Here is a 13,443-nt window from a genome sequence, read left to right on the forward strand (position 1 = left end):
AATGCTGGAAGTGTATGAGGAGGGTGTGGGCAAAGTTCAGCCCTCAAAAAAGCGTCAGCGATGTACCCAAAAAAAGATTCACCAGGCACAAATACAGTGTATCTTTACGCACGGTCGGTGGAGAGAGAAAGTAAATGCCACTGGTAGTCAAGTGGATATGTAAATGCACATGTGCAGATAGCATCGAATGATGACGAGCTTGATGTAGGTACAGACTGATAAGGAAACAAAGCACCTGCGTGTGTTTGTTACTATATTTAGTCATTTTTTGCACGTTCACTGTGACTGGTGTTTGCTTCAAAAGCATCAAAGTATAATTTACCATTTGATCATTTCATCATGTTACATGAATTGGTATCATCAGTAGGTTCTGTTGTTAATTAAATGTTTAACATTAACACAAGCTTTTCATTCCATATGTTCAAAAAAAAAAATCTAGATGTATCACGTGTGTTTGACAGGCCATTCGGTTGTAACACTAATGCACTTCTACTGGACCTACAAAGATCACTCAATATGTGACGGTATAGACAAATGACACAACTGTGAGTGTGACTTGTTGGTGAGTGTGACTAACGGGTTTAGCAAATTAATTTAGCAAATTAACACCAATGCATAGCAAACAACCTTCAAAGAGTTAGTGGAGTGAGCAATCTAATGGTTAATAATCTGGGCTATTAATGCCAAAGTTGCTTGTTGACTCCCATTTGGAGGTGATGCATCACTTGGAGAATTGAATAAGGCATCCTATCCATTGCCATTGTGACAGAGCAAAGCACTTAACCTCAGTAAGGGCTGAAGAGACCAACTGTTTTTTAGTGAACTGTACAGTATGTCCCGCATCTTTCCCAATTGCTGATGCCCCCTCAAACTGCTACTCACTATTTTGCAAACTGACTGTATATTTATAATATTTTAAAAATATACTTTCTTATATTTTTGATGATTTTAACACTTTGATGTTATAATTAGTTTTCCTGGTTTTTCAGTAGAGGTAAAAGTGAATTGAGTTAATTCATACCATGTGTATGGACTGAGGAAGGAACACTGAGCCCCTGTGTAATCAGAAAATGGGAGACACACCCACCAAAGTAGCTCTGGTAGCACAGCAGTGCTATTATACAACTGCCAGTGACGCCACCAACCAAACCCCCCCAACAAAACATATACACTCACACACTATAAATACATAATGAGTCCAATATATTCAGTACAAACACACTGTCTTTCACGTAAACCCAACATGTGCCAGGTTCATTGCACAGTGCCAACGCAGGAATAACTGAACAATTGTCACGGGCAAAGCATTTGACGTAACCACGTCATGTTTTTGCCAGTAGGATAGCAATGAGCAAGTAAGGCATCATGTGTGCAAAAATTATTAATTTAACACCAACTGCTGTATAAAAATAAATACAACCATTTCTGGATAAAACGTTGTCATATCTGTGATCTTTTTGGTGATAACTCTGATCTTAATCTAGTGACCATTAAGGCGTGTTGTTTTTTTAGGGGTGGGGTTGCTTTCCAACAAAAACAAGAAAATCTCAAAAAGCAGACAGTGCCAACTCTAAATATAAGAAGTTTTTAATGGACCAAAATGTGATTGACGTAACTGCATGGACATTTTCTTTTCATCTCTCTAGTATGCAAGTAGCCATTTAAGTAGATGTTTGATCCAAAGTGCCACATATTATAAAGACAATAGTCTTGGAGCAACGTGATCGATGTTGCTTAAGGGTGTTATGATACTTCAGTTTACTCTGCTTGTGTTAAAGTGGTTTAACTTGTTTACATGAGCGTCTGTGTGGAACTTCGAGTTTCACAGTGAATATTCATTAACATGCACAAATACATTCTTCTAGTGCTAAGTCATCATGCTTAATCATAACGAAGCCAACAAATGTGATTCAAATGTAAGAGTGAAAGGTGTACAGTATGTCATTCACAAGTATATCACATGTTTTTCACTTGTGGTATTCAACTTGGAGAAGCTCCAAATTCTAACAGTTAATGTACATAATTTTAAAGTGATAATACACAATAACTGCTGTCTGTTTAATGAACTTTACTTCTTCAAAGGGCAAAATATACAAGGCTGAGAGCCATTAAGAAGAGATGTTGTGATATAAATATATTTCTGTTTTAATTTGGAACAATAAGACATTTATTAGTACTGGACTTTGTCTGCTGCAGCAGATTCAAAGACAGCTGTGCGCTGGAATATTTATGTGTGACCTCTGACAAAGCACTGCTGCTATTTAATATTAGATTACATGTGAAATTTCAGGATTCCCCCATTCATTAAGATTAAGAAGGCGTTGCAAATATGGCCGCCGAGTGAAGGGACTTTCCTCAAAAGGGAGTTTGTTTTAAAATTATTATTATTTTTTTTTTATGATTTAATTAATTGTCAGCTTTTCATTAAACACACTTCCCCCCTGCAGTTCATTTACGAACCCTAGTTTGGGAAACCTTGATGTAATATAATGTTTCATGCACTTCATGTTGTAAATTACAATGAATGGAACAAGTTTTCTTACTCTTTGCATTGTTTTACATCATTATGGTACAAGATAATGCTATTTAAATCAATGTGATTAATGAGTTAAATAAAAAGTAATCTAAAAGTAATCTGATTATATTACCTAAAATGTGTAATGTAATGGATTACGTTACTGACTACACTTTTTGTCATGTAATCTGGAATCAGTAACGGATTACAATTTGTAAGTAATCTACCCTGCTCTGATCCCACGTAATGTGCTTGGAGTTCACAACCTTACAGTAACCTGCAGGCATGGAGTTTTATGATTAGGATAACTTCAGTCTAATTGCCTAATATAGACCTACTGCTTAATTAGATGGGCTTCTATTAACTGGGTTGAAGTATGAGGTAGTAATCATCTAATGTTTTAGAACAGATACAGCACTCACATTATCTAAAATAAATCCCTCAATGTTCTTTCTTGTTGGCATGAGTAAGTGTGTGCACACTATGTCCATGAGTGCCTCTACTCATGTTTGTCTGGATGCGTAAATAACACATGTACTAGAAATGTACTTGTTTGTTTTGGCTGCAAACACACCCTGAAGGTCAGTGTTCATTTCTGGAGGTCACAATGTGGACAAGAGTTGTCCAAGACAGAATAAGTTTTTACCTATATGTACTAAATACAAATAGCAGATGTAGTTTAGGTGAGGAAAACTGAATTTCTGAATGGCTCACTCACTGACTGAAACAGTTAATGTCTAACAAAATATTAAGTCTCGTATTGGAAAGCCACAGCTTGACCAGCTCAACGCACTGTTAATGTCATATGACTAATGCTAACTTTGTCTGGACGCTGACAGGCAACATTTGCTCAGTCTATTTCCCCACTCAGATACGGCAGTGATGACAAACAGTTATTCTTCTCCTAATATGGGAAAGGGGGACGTTAGTACTGTACTGAATAAGAGATTTTTTTTCTTTTCCTCACTCTTGAATTTCTTGCGGCTCAGTTGCATCAGCTAGATTATGAGCTCATTTCTTTTTTTTATCTGATCTATATATACAGTAAATATATGTAAAGCCAACAACAAGCTGTCAGATAAGTTAATTAATTGAGCTTATTTGACAAAAAAAAGTGATTCAACTGTAATACTGTCCAGATAATAGTGATTTTACACAAATGTCCTTATCCAAATCAGACTTTCTAAAAATAATTTTTATGCTTTTTTCATTCTTTTTTTTTGTTGTTGTTAAGGGATATCTACATTAAAACCGTTATTCGGTTGCCTGAAGTTTCTTCATGTCAAATTTAAACTGATGAAAGCACCCCAAAAAAGATACTATAGTAGCAAAAAAAGAATGTCACCATATCATAGACTAAACAGGAAAGGAAGACTGTTTCCTGCCCTGCACAAGATCTAGAGGAGAATGCATTATATAGGCTACGAGTGGACCTTCAGCTGATGTTATTTTGGGTGTAGACTGTTGTTATTTGTGCACTGTTTACATTTACAATTAGCGTACATTTATGTTGTTTAACATTGACTGTTAAATACATGCTAAGATGCTTATTTTTCACTAATTTTTGGATGAATGAAATTCTGCATAAAGGTTCTCACATCCCATGTGCTGAGTGACTGTGCCTCTGTTCTTCCATCTGTTCTTTATGAGGTGTGTATAAAAGGGTCTTAGGCTACTGGTTGTGACGTCAGGGCCGCTATTTTTCCATAAATGCGTGAGTTTTCTAGGGGCTGTAGTTAGTGTTAATGTCAGTTATATAATGGTTCTTGGCGCTGTCCTGGTACTAATGAGCCTATACCGGGGCACCATGTTACGTAAAGAAAAAACTCCATTCTCTCCTTTCATTTTTATAAAACTGTTGTTCACTCTTAGGTCCTCTTTTGCGTCAGTGATGTTCTTGACATTTCAGGCACAAATACAGCTGTTTAGTTTGTAGTCCTAGAACCCAGAAGAGTATTTCCAGTCATGGGTTTGATCCTAAACCTAACTGTCTGAAATGTCAGTTTTGGAATTATGAGTAAATTAAACTCTGTGGTTAACATTACTTTAAGAGAGTTTTATCTTTTGTTCATTAAGTTCATACACTACACTTATCCAAATTTTGAAGCTGTTGTTTTTTTCACATTGGCCTACTTTTTTTTTAGGTTTTTTCGCACTAGTTCCCAAATAAGTTCAACAAGTACCACAAGAATGTGAGTTGACCAATCAGACAACAATTGTAGTCCTTACAAAGCAAATAGCAAAGAAAAAATACCATGCCAGCATCTACAGGTGCATCTCAATAAATTAGAATGTCGTGGAAAAGTTCATTTATTTCAGTAATTCAACTCAAATTGTGAAAATCGTGCATTAAATAAATCCAATGCACACAGACTGGAGTAGTTTAAGTCTTTGATTCTTTTAATTGTGATGATATAGGCTCACATTTAACAAAAACCCACCAATACACTATCTTAACAAATTAGAATACTTCATAAGACCAATAAAAAAAACATTTTTAGTTCATTGTTGGCCTTCTGGAAAGTATGTTCATTTACTGTATATGTACTCAATACTTGGTAGGGGCTCCTTTTGCTTTAATTACTGCCTCAATTCGGCGTGGCATAGATATGATCAGTTTGTGGCACTGCTCAGGTGTAATGGAAGCCCAGGTGGCTTTGGTAGCGGCCTTCAGGTCATCTGCATTGTTGGGTCTGGCGTCTCTCATCTTCCTCTTTGCAGTACCCCATAGATTCTCTATGGGGTTCAGGTCAGGCGAGTTTGCTGGCCAATCAAGCACAGTAACACCATGGTTATTGAACCAGCTTTTGGTACCTTTGGCAGTGTGGGCAGGTGCCAAGTCCTGCTGGAAAATGAAATCAGCATCTCCATAAAGCTTGTCAGTAGAAGGAAGCATGAAGTGCTCTAAAATTTCCTGGTAGATGGCTGCGTTGACTGTGGACTTCAGAAAACACAGTGGACCAACACCAGCAGATGACATGGCAGCCCAAATCATCACTGACTGTGGAAACTTCACACTGGACTTCAAGCAACATGGATTCTGTGCCTCTCCACTCTTCCTCCAGACTCTGGGACCTTGATTTCCAAATTAAATGCAAAATTTACTTTCATCTGAAAAGAGGACTTTGGAGCACTGAGCAACAATCCAGTTCTTTTTCTCCACAGCCCAGGTAAGACGCTTCTGACGTTGTCTCTGGTTCAGAAGTGGCTTGGTAGCCCTTTTCCTGAAGACAAAAATGGCAGATTCGGCATTATGATTGCTCAGATCGCCTGTCAATCAAACTCCCTGTGAAGGGTCAATTGATCCGCTCAGCTAGTGTTGTTAAACTCATCGCGGCGTTCAGCCCTTCGGAATGAAGGATTTCGAAGGGTGCAACTGATGGAAACTTCGGGCCCCCATGATTCATTGTGCTGTTTCTTTTCATGATGACAGCGCCTCCATATGGGCACGGGATGATGACGACGCAGAAGGCCACTTCAAGTCCCCTACACCTTTCAGCCCTTCAAGGCTCTAACTCCAGAGGGCAAACCCTTTGAAGGGTTTAGGGCATAGGGATGAGCCCTTCCGAATGGAACGGGGGGACTCTTTCATGAGATTTGAATTCTCCACTGTAATACAACCTCATGCGTAATACAGCACAGTGATTGGATTATAGGACTTCATTCTCATGAATAATACTGAGAAAAGCTCAGAAAACTGATGACGTAGACGCGTACTCTCCAGCCTCTCCAACCAATCACCACTCCAAATTAAAGCATATACGTCACTTTTCATGATGTTGGTTCAACTTTGCAAAAGTTGCAAGTCCAAAAAATGAAAAAAAATTACTGCTATTGTTGTTTTCACTGATGTGCAACCTGTACATATGTTAACGTCTCCAAAAATGTGTTTTAGGGTTTCATGACCTTATTAAGATGTATTTAGAAGTTGCTATTGTATGGTCTTTCTAGATTTTCTCGCACTCGTGTCTTTATTCAGCCTACTCAAGGATAAGAACACAATTAGCTATTTCTGTCTGAAAGCAACCTGCGCTCATCCCGCTGAATGGAAAGAAGCGCGCTTGCTCACAGGCACTGTTTCAGCACTTGCGGTTGGACCTTTTACACAGGGCCTGCATCATCTGAAGTTCATGCGTAGTTGATGGAAAACGGCAGCATTTTCCCCCTTGCTTGTGTTAGTCAGTCTCAGACAACGGGTCAGTCAGCAGCGTCCATTACTTCAACACTGGACCTGTTTTGAGTGGCTCAAGGCCAATTTCTGAGAGTGAAATCTGAATATAACTGTTCAAATGAAAGCATCCCCACCCTGTCTGTCTAACTAGTGCCTTAGCCCACGAATCTATATTTAGAAACATACAAAATCTGAAAATATAGTTTACACCCCTGAGTTGAACAGCGACTTTGTGGTGTGGAATGTGTGGCCTATTTATTGTAGGCCTTAAATTTAATGAACTAATGTCATACTGACAAGGGAAGCTATAGGATCATATTATCCGGTTACATCTGCAGTCTAAACACTGAATTTAGATAAAAAAGGATAGGCACTGTACAATGATTAGATGTATAAATACTTTTGGATTTGTTTTGGATATATCTAAACATGTTTATATCGTTACATAAAAACACCTCTTCTTTAACAACCTGAGAATAAAAGGCCTTAGAGTTTACTGTATCATTCAGTTTTAAAGGAACAGTATCATAAGCTACCAAATGGTAGCTTTATAAAAAGATATTGTGCTTAATAAAAAGAAACTCATACAAGTTTGGAACAACTTGAAGTTGAATAAATGATGACATCATTTTTGGGTGAACAACTTCTTAAAGTTAATGTAAACTTCAAAATTATCAACTTCAGTCTGTTATCTTAATATGTGTTTGGCCAGCTGACTTACATTTTTAAGACTTGAACTCTATAAAAACGTTTTGTGTGTTGAAGGTTATTCAGGTTTTATATTAATAATAGTCGAATAGGCCTACGTCATTTTTGAATGATTCAGGGAAGTAGCCACGGAATGTGAGAGGGAGAAATAGTTTAGTCACTTCATCGGCAAGTTAATATTAAACACCATAATGAACGTCATGTTACAACAAGTAATAATGAAAGTAACTGTTAAACCAGCTGTCATGAGTCAACCTTTGAATATATGTTTATGCAAATAATAATTCAAACGATGACGTGCGTATACCTAGATATGGATATGCAGGCTATAATAACAAGCGTCTAACATTAAACACATTTTAATCTACTATTTTAAAATGAATAAATCCATGCACAAAATATAAGAGCAATCTTAAACTGTAGAACAGTGTTTAAGAGGAGAAAAATAAATAAATCAAATAAAGTTCAAGTTCAAGTTCAAGTTGAGCTTTATTGTCATTTGACATGCAGTGGAACGAAATGTCGTGTCTCGCAGGACCACGGTGCTACATAAATACAGACATTGCAACAATGAAGTAAAAAAAACACTATAAACCTATACACAACTAACAGATTTAACTATAAGTATACTATATATAAGTATTTACCCTATACAAACTAAAAAGGATAAAAAATACAACTATACGAATGCTTCACATAAATATTACCCTATACAAACTAAAAAATAGAAGATAAAAAATACAAACTATACGAATGCTTCACAAATACTGTACATGTGCAAAGAGAGACATTTGAGTTAGCAGCTGGTTGGGGAACAGTGCAGGATGATTTGTAGTGCATGAGCATGTAAACATACATATATTGCTGAGTTTTTTGTGAGATTGTGCACACGCAGCAGTGTGTGTAAGTGTCCATAGTGCACATAGTGTAAAGTGTAAGTGTCCATAGTGCACATAGTGTAAAGTGTAAGTGTCCATAGTGCACATAGTGTAGAGTGTGAGTGTCCATAGTGAAAAAAACAAATAAATAAACAAAATAAACAAAAAAACCACATAGGAAAAAAACATAGAAACAACTAAACAATAGTTCAAGTGTTCTTTCTTTTTCCTTAGGACAATATTCAAAGATTGTAGTGGGGGAGCAATACCAGAAAAAAAAATTCTCCGTGAAATCTAACAATATCACATTCTTTTTGTTATTAATTTGCATTAGAGACTTTTTCAAAGCTTCCATTTCTGATAAAAATAGATTACACCTTGGTATGCATTTCGGAAATTTCTACAAATAACATTTTTTAAAGATAGCATATAATTAACATTTCTTTGCAGAAATAGAAAGGTACTAACATCAGACCAAAATCTAAGAGACAAATAAACATCAGGAACTTCGTTACGAGTCACGTAGCAATTATTAACTTGGCATTCGGGGTTGTTTTCAGCATGTTACATAGTATGACAGAAATATTAGCAAAAAAAGAACTGTTCACAGCATGAGAGTTAAATCCATAAATATTGCAAATTATAAATATGGCATTTTCTGATTTAACCTAACCGTTAGTGTAACCCATCTACCATCAGAGGAAGACTTGGAATGAACAATATCTCCTTTAAACTTATGAATCAGAACAAGAACATCAGTTGAATTATTTGACCCATGACTAAAATAAATCAACTTTCAAATGGGACTGACTTCTACGGTCAGATGAAACTAAAAAATGAGCTTTTTAGCAGCAAACAGTCAAGATGGGTTTGGTGAACACAGGGATAAAAAGTACCCCATGTGTACAATGAAATATACTGCTGTATTTCTGCTGGAGGTCCTGGACATCTTGTTTAGACACATGGCATCATGGATTCTATCAAATACCAGCAGATAAAAAAATCAATAAGTGACTGACTCTGTTAGAAATCTTATAATAGGCCATGCTTGGATCTTCCAACTGGAAAATAATCCAAACACAAACCTCAAAAACAACACAAAAATTGGTCACTGAGCACAAAACCAAGCTTCTGCTATGGTCATTCCAGTCCTCTGACCTGAACCCTGTAGAAAATGCGTGAGGTGAACTGAAGAGAAGAAGCACTAACATGGAGCTGTAAATCTGAAGGATCTGGAGTGATTCTGGGTGAAGGAATGGTCTCTGATCTCTTGTCAGGTGTTCTCTAACCTCATCAGGCATTATAGGAGAACATTTAGAGCTGTTAAACTGGCAAATGTTTCAAAAAGTATTGAATAAAAGGGTGTTGTTAATTGTGGCCAATGTGTATTAGAGAAAAACATTTATATCATAATGATATTTCCCCCCATTTTAAATTCTTATTATCCAATGAAAGGTTATATTTTTGTGAATTTTTTAAATAAAAGATCAAAAGGATTAACAATGCAGATTAATTTTCACAGCCTTCTTTGATCATATTTACCAAGGGTGCAGATATTTTTGGCCATGACTGTAAATTGTTGTGGCATTTATCCATAAATGACTAGTTTACCCAAAAAAAGGAAAATTTGACAATTTACTCACCCTGCAGGCCATCTAAGGTGTAGATGAGTTTATTTCGTCATCAGAGGAGATTTGGAGAAATTTAGCATTACATCACTTGCTCACCAATGGATCCTCTCCAGTGAATGAATGGGTGCTATCAGAATGAGAGTCCAAACAGCTGATAAAACATCACAATAATTCACACCACTCCAATCCATCAATTAAAGAATTATGATGTGAAAAGCTGCATGTTTGTAAGAAACAAATCCATTAAGACTTTTTCCAGTGAAAAAGTCCATCCCCTGTCCTCTTACAGTAAAATCCACCGACATATCTATTTAGAACTGTTTTGGGCTGGTTTTGCTTGTAAACAGTGCTTGATCTGTGCATATTTCTCTCCTGATTCAGATTCAGAGATTACTTTTTCACAGCAGAAAGCAAAATTATGGATAGAGGACATTAAAGCGAGACACTGCTGGTGAATAGGGTAAAAAAGAAAAGAAAACTAAGTTATCGCCTTACTTACCCAGCTGATTGATTACATTGATAATTGCAAAAAAATTTTGTATTACAAGTTTTTTTTAAATGTTAGGTTTAGATATGCAAATGAGTCATTATTTAATGAAATATGCGCTAATTTGAATACATTTTTAGTACAAAAATCTAAACACTGGATGATGTCAGTTTCAATATTCTTGTTTATATTTTTTGACATATTAGAGTCAACAGTTTTTACAGAGGGAGTTTTGGGTGTCTCATTTTTGTCACTCCATAATTCAGAAAATGCTTAGAACGGACAGAAAACACTATTTTCACAGTTTTATGGGGATTAAAATGATGTATATAATCAAGCAAATTATATATGAACAAATCCCTCTGTAAAAACTTTCAGGATATAGACAGGAAAAATATGTATTGTAATTGAAATCTATTGACACAAATAGAAAAAAGTGCTATAAAAGAAACAGTGTCTTTTGGATGTTTCCTTTCCACTAGTCTGAAAAAACACTTTATGAAAAACCAAAAAGCCCAAAATCTCAAACTTGACCGGTGCATGAAAAAATGCCTGCATTGTCTCCCCTTCATTGATGGAATGGAGTCTTGTGGATTACTTGTTTATTGTTGTGGTGTTTTTATCAGCTGTTTGGACTCTCACGGCACCCATTCACTGCAGAGAATCTATTAATCCAAGTGAGGCAATGCTACATTTCTCCAAATATGTTCCGATGAAGAAATAAACTCATCTCAATCTTTGATGGCCTGATTGTAAAATGTAATTTTTTTAGTGAACTATTCTTTTAAGTGCCTGGCTAAATGTGCTAACTGTGGTAACTGTATGTTTTACAACTTGATATTGTTTGCCTGGAGTATGTTTGAGTTTTGTGTTTACCTTGGTGTTAACATTAGTGTTATTTTTTTATTATAGCCATCAAGCTGCCAGAGATGATTCGTGTATGTATATCTCTTTACAGGTCATACCAAGGTTGGTTACTCTCTGTACTTCGAAAGGTTGGGCGGTGTACATGGAGGATCTGTATGTGATGCCAGAGTTCAGAGGTAAGGAAAACACACTGTGTGCTTTTGTTTATTTAAATTGAAAATAAATTGTAAGCCCTTTGACTGATTAATGATTTTCTGTGAGTATTTCCAGGGAAAGGCATTGGCAAGGCTCTGATGTCCAAAGTTTCCCAGGTGAGGGGTGTTTATTTATACTAGATAATAGCAGCATATGACACATGATCATAATACATTAGCAAGGAATCTGTTGTTAACAAATTGAAAATTAGATTATTGTTGATTGTGTATGATTTTACATGTTTGTGATTATGATCACCCTCAGCTTGGTCTGGCTGCTTGTTGCACCCAGCTGAATTTCACTGTGCTGGACTGGAACAAATCATCTCTTGACTTCTGCCTAAAGCAGGGCTGCTGGGATGTGACCTCCGACCTCGGCTATCACTGCATGCGCTGTGAGGGCGATGCCCTTGAACACTTGGCCCAGGGGGACCTTTAAATTTTGAAGCACATAGATTGACCACCCCTGACCCCTGACCAGAGCCACAAGTAACAAGTTGTTTGATAAGCACAGGAAGACAGCAAACTGCCAGTTAAAATGGGAAAAATGGACCATGCTCATATCCTATATACATTTTCTGCAACTTTATGAGGCGATATAGACAAGCATTATTGGAGAGAACAGACAGAAGATGCTGCTTATGTTGTCTCAAAAAGTGCATTACATATTGATTCATTCTACACATTTAAATTGTGAAGTCTGGCCTAACTAAAGATTCAGAAGTGCACTGTTGTGTTATTAGGACTCACATCTATATTGGGCATATTATGACATAATCGTGTTTCTACTAGTGGAAAGAGTGGAAGTGAAATTGTAACAGTTTGCATTTAGAACCGTTGTTCTTAGATGTTCTATTTAAACAGCCATTTTAGTATTTAGCCATATATTACATGTCATTTTACCTAGACGGTCTCAATAACAAAACCACTTGATCCAAAACTATACACAAGTACTGTTCCAAAACTATGTTGCAATATATGAAGAACTGCTTGGTACACAAGAGTCACAGCCACCTAGAAGATGAAGATGTGTCTGTTTATGCTGTACATGCACAGATATGAGCCACATACTTTTCTCAACTAACTTTTACTAATTGTTACCAGTCATAACGGAGAATAATCTCACTAAAAGTAGAAAAATGCACTACAATTGTAAATTAGCTAAATTATATGAGTTATTGGTTAGTGAAACCATGCTTGGATTGTGTACTTTGCCTTGTAGATTACTTGTGTGCAATTTTTAGTAACCAGATATTTTGTTTATTGCCAAAAGGTCTTTGGCAAGAAAATATTGTGCTGTTACTGAATACATCATAAACATGAACAACATACAACCCGTAAGTACCTCAGTCTCTAAATGTAGTTAGTAATTAGTAACATTTTATGACCTGTTAGGATGGAACTGTTATTTTGTAGCACTTTAGAGAAGATCTGTGTAGCCTCATTGTAAAGATGATGGCAAAAAAAGGTTACATTGTTACAAGCTGCTGTATCCAATGTACTGGGGAGTCTGTTGGTCTATCGGCCATTGATAAAAGTGCATTTGTCCATGGTTTCGCTACATGTGTTTTTACTTGACTAAAAGCTTTTTAAACATTGTGATCTAGATTATTGTTTAACAAAACTACGCACAAGTAATCATAAACTAAACACCATCAAAGCTCACTTCTGAATCAATGACCATAAGATTAATCGTAACTGGAAGCAGGATTCACATTTGGCCTGTAGATCACCACATTGTTGATACGCCAACATGTTGCACTTACCAAACCTTAGGCAACAGCGACATCAAGTGGTCACCCGGAGAAGACATGAACGATATACCTCATTTGGGACTTTTTCCAGCGCACTTCACTGAGCAATTTAAGTAGTAGTTCAATGTTACAAACAACAGTTGTGACGTGCATATGTTATTTCATTTAATCTTTAAATACTAAACCGATTAACAGGCCAACGTTTCGTAAAAAAAAAATTAATAAGCCAAAACGCTGT

At 36.4% G+C, this 13,443-nt stretch overlaps 1 pseudogene across 1 annotated transcript; it reads left to right on the top strand.

Moving 5' to 3' along the window:
• The first annotated feature begins 1 nt into the window (after position 1).
• On the top strand, positions 2–11,890 carry LOC306869843 (thialysine N-epsilon-acetyltransferase-like; annotated as a pseudogene). The gene is made up of 4 exons: positions 2–62; positions 11,349–11,433; positions 11,528–11,568; positions 11,717–11,890. The product of its transcript is annotated as a thialysine N-epsilon-acetyltransferase-like (transcript).
• Positions 11,891–13,443: the final 1,553 nt, after the last annotated feature.

This window comes from Barbus barbus (assembly GCF_936440315.1).
Source record: "Barbus barbus genome assembly, chromosome: 1".
NCBI lineage: Eukaryota > Metazoa > Chordata > Actinopteri > Cypriniformes > Cyprinidae > Barbus > Barbus barbus.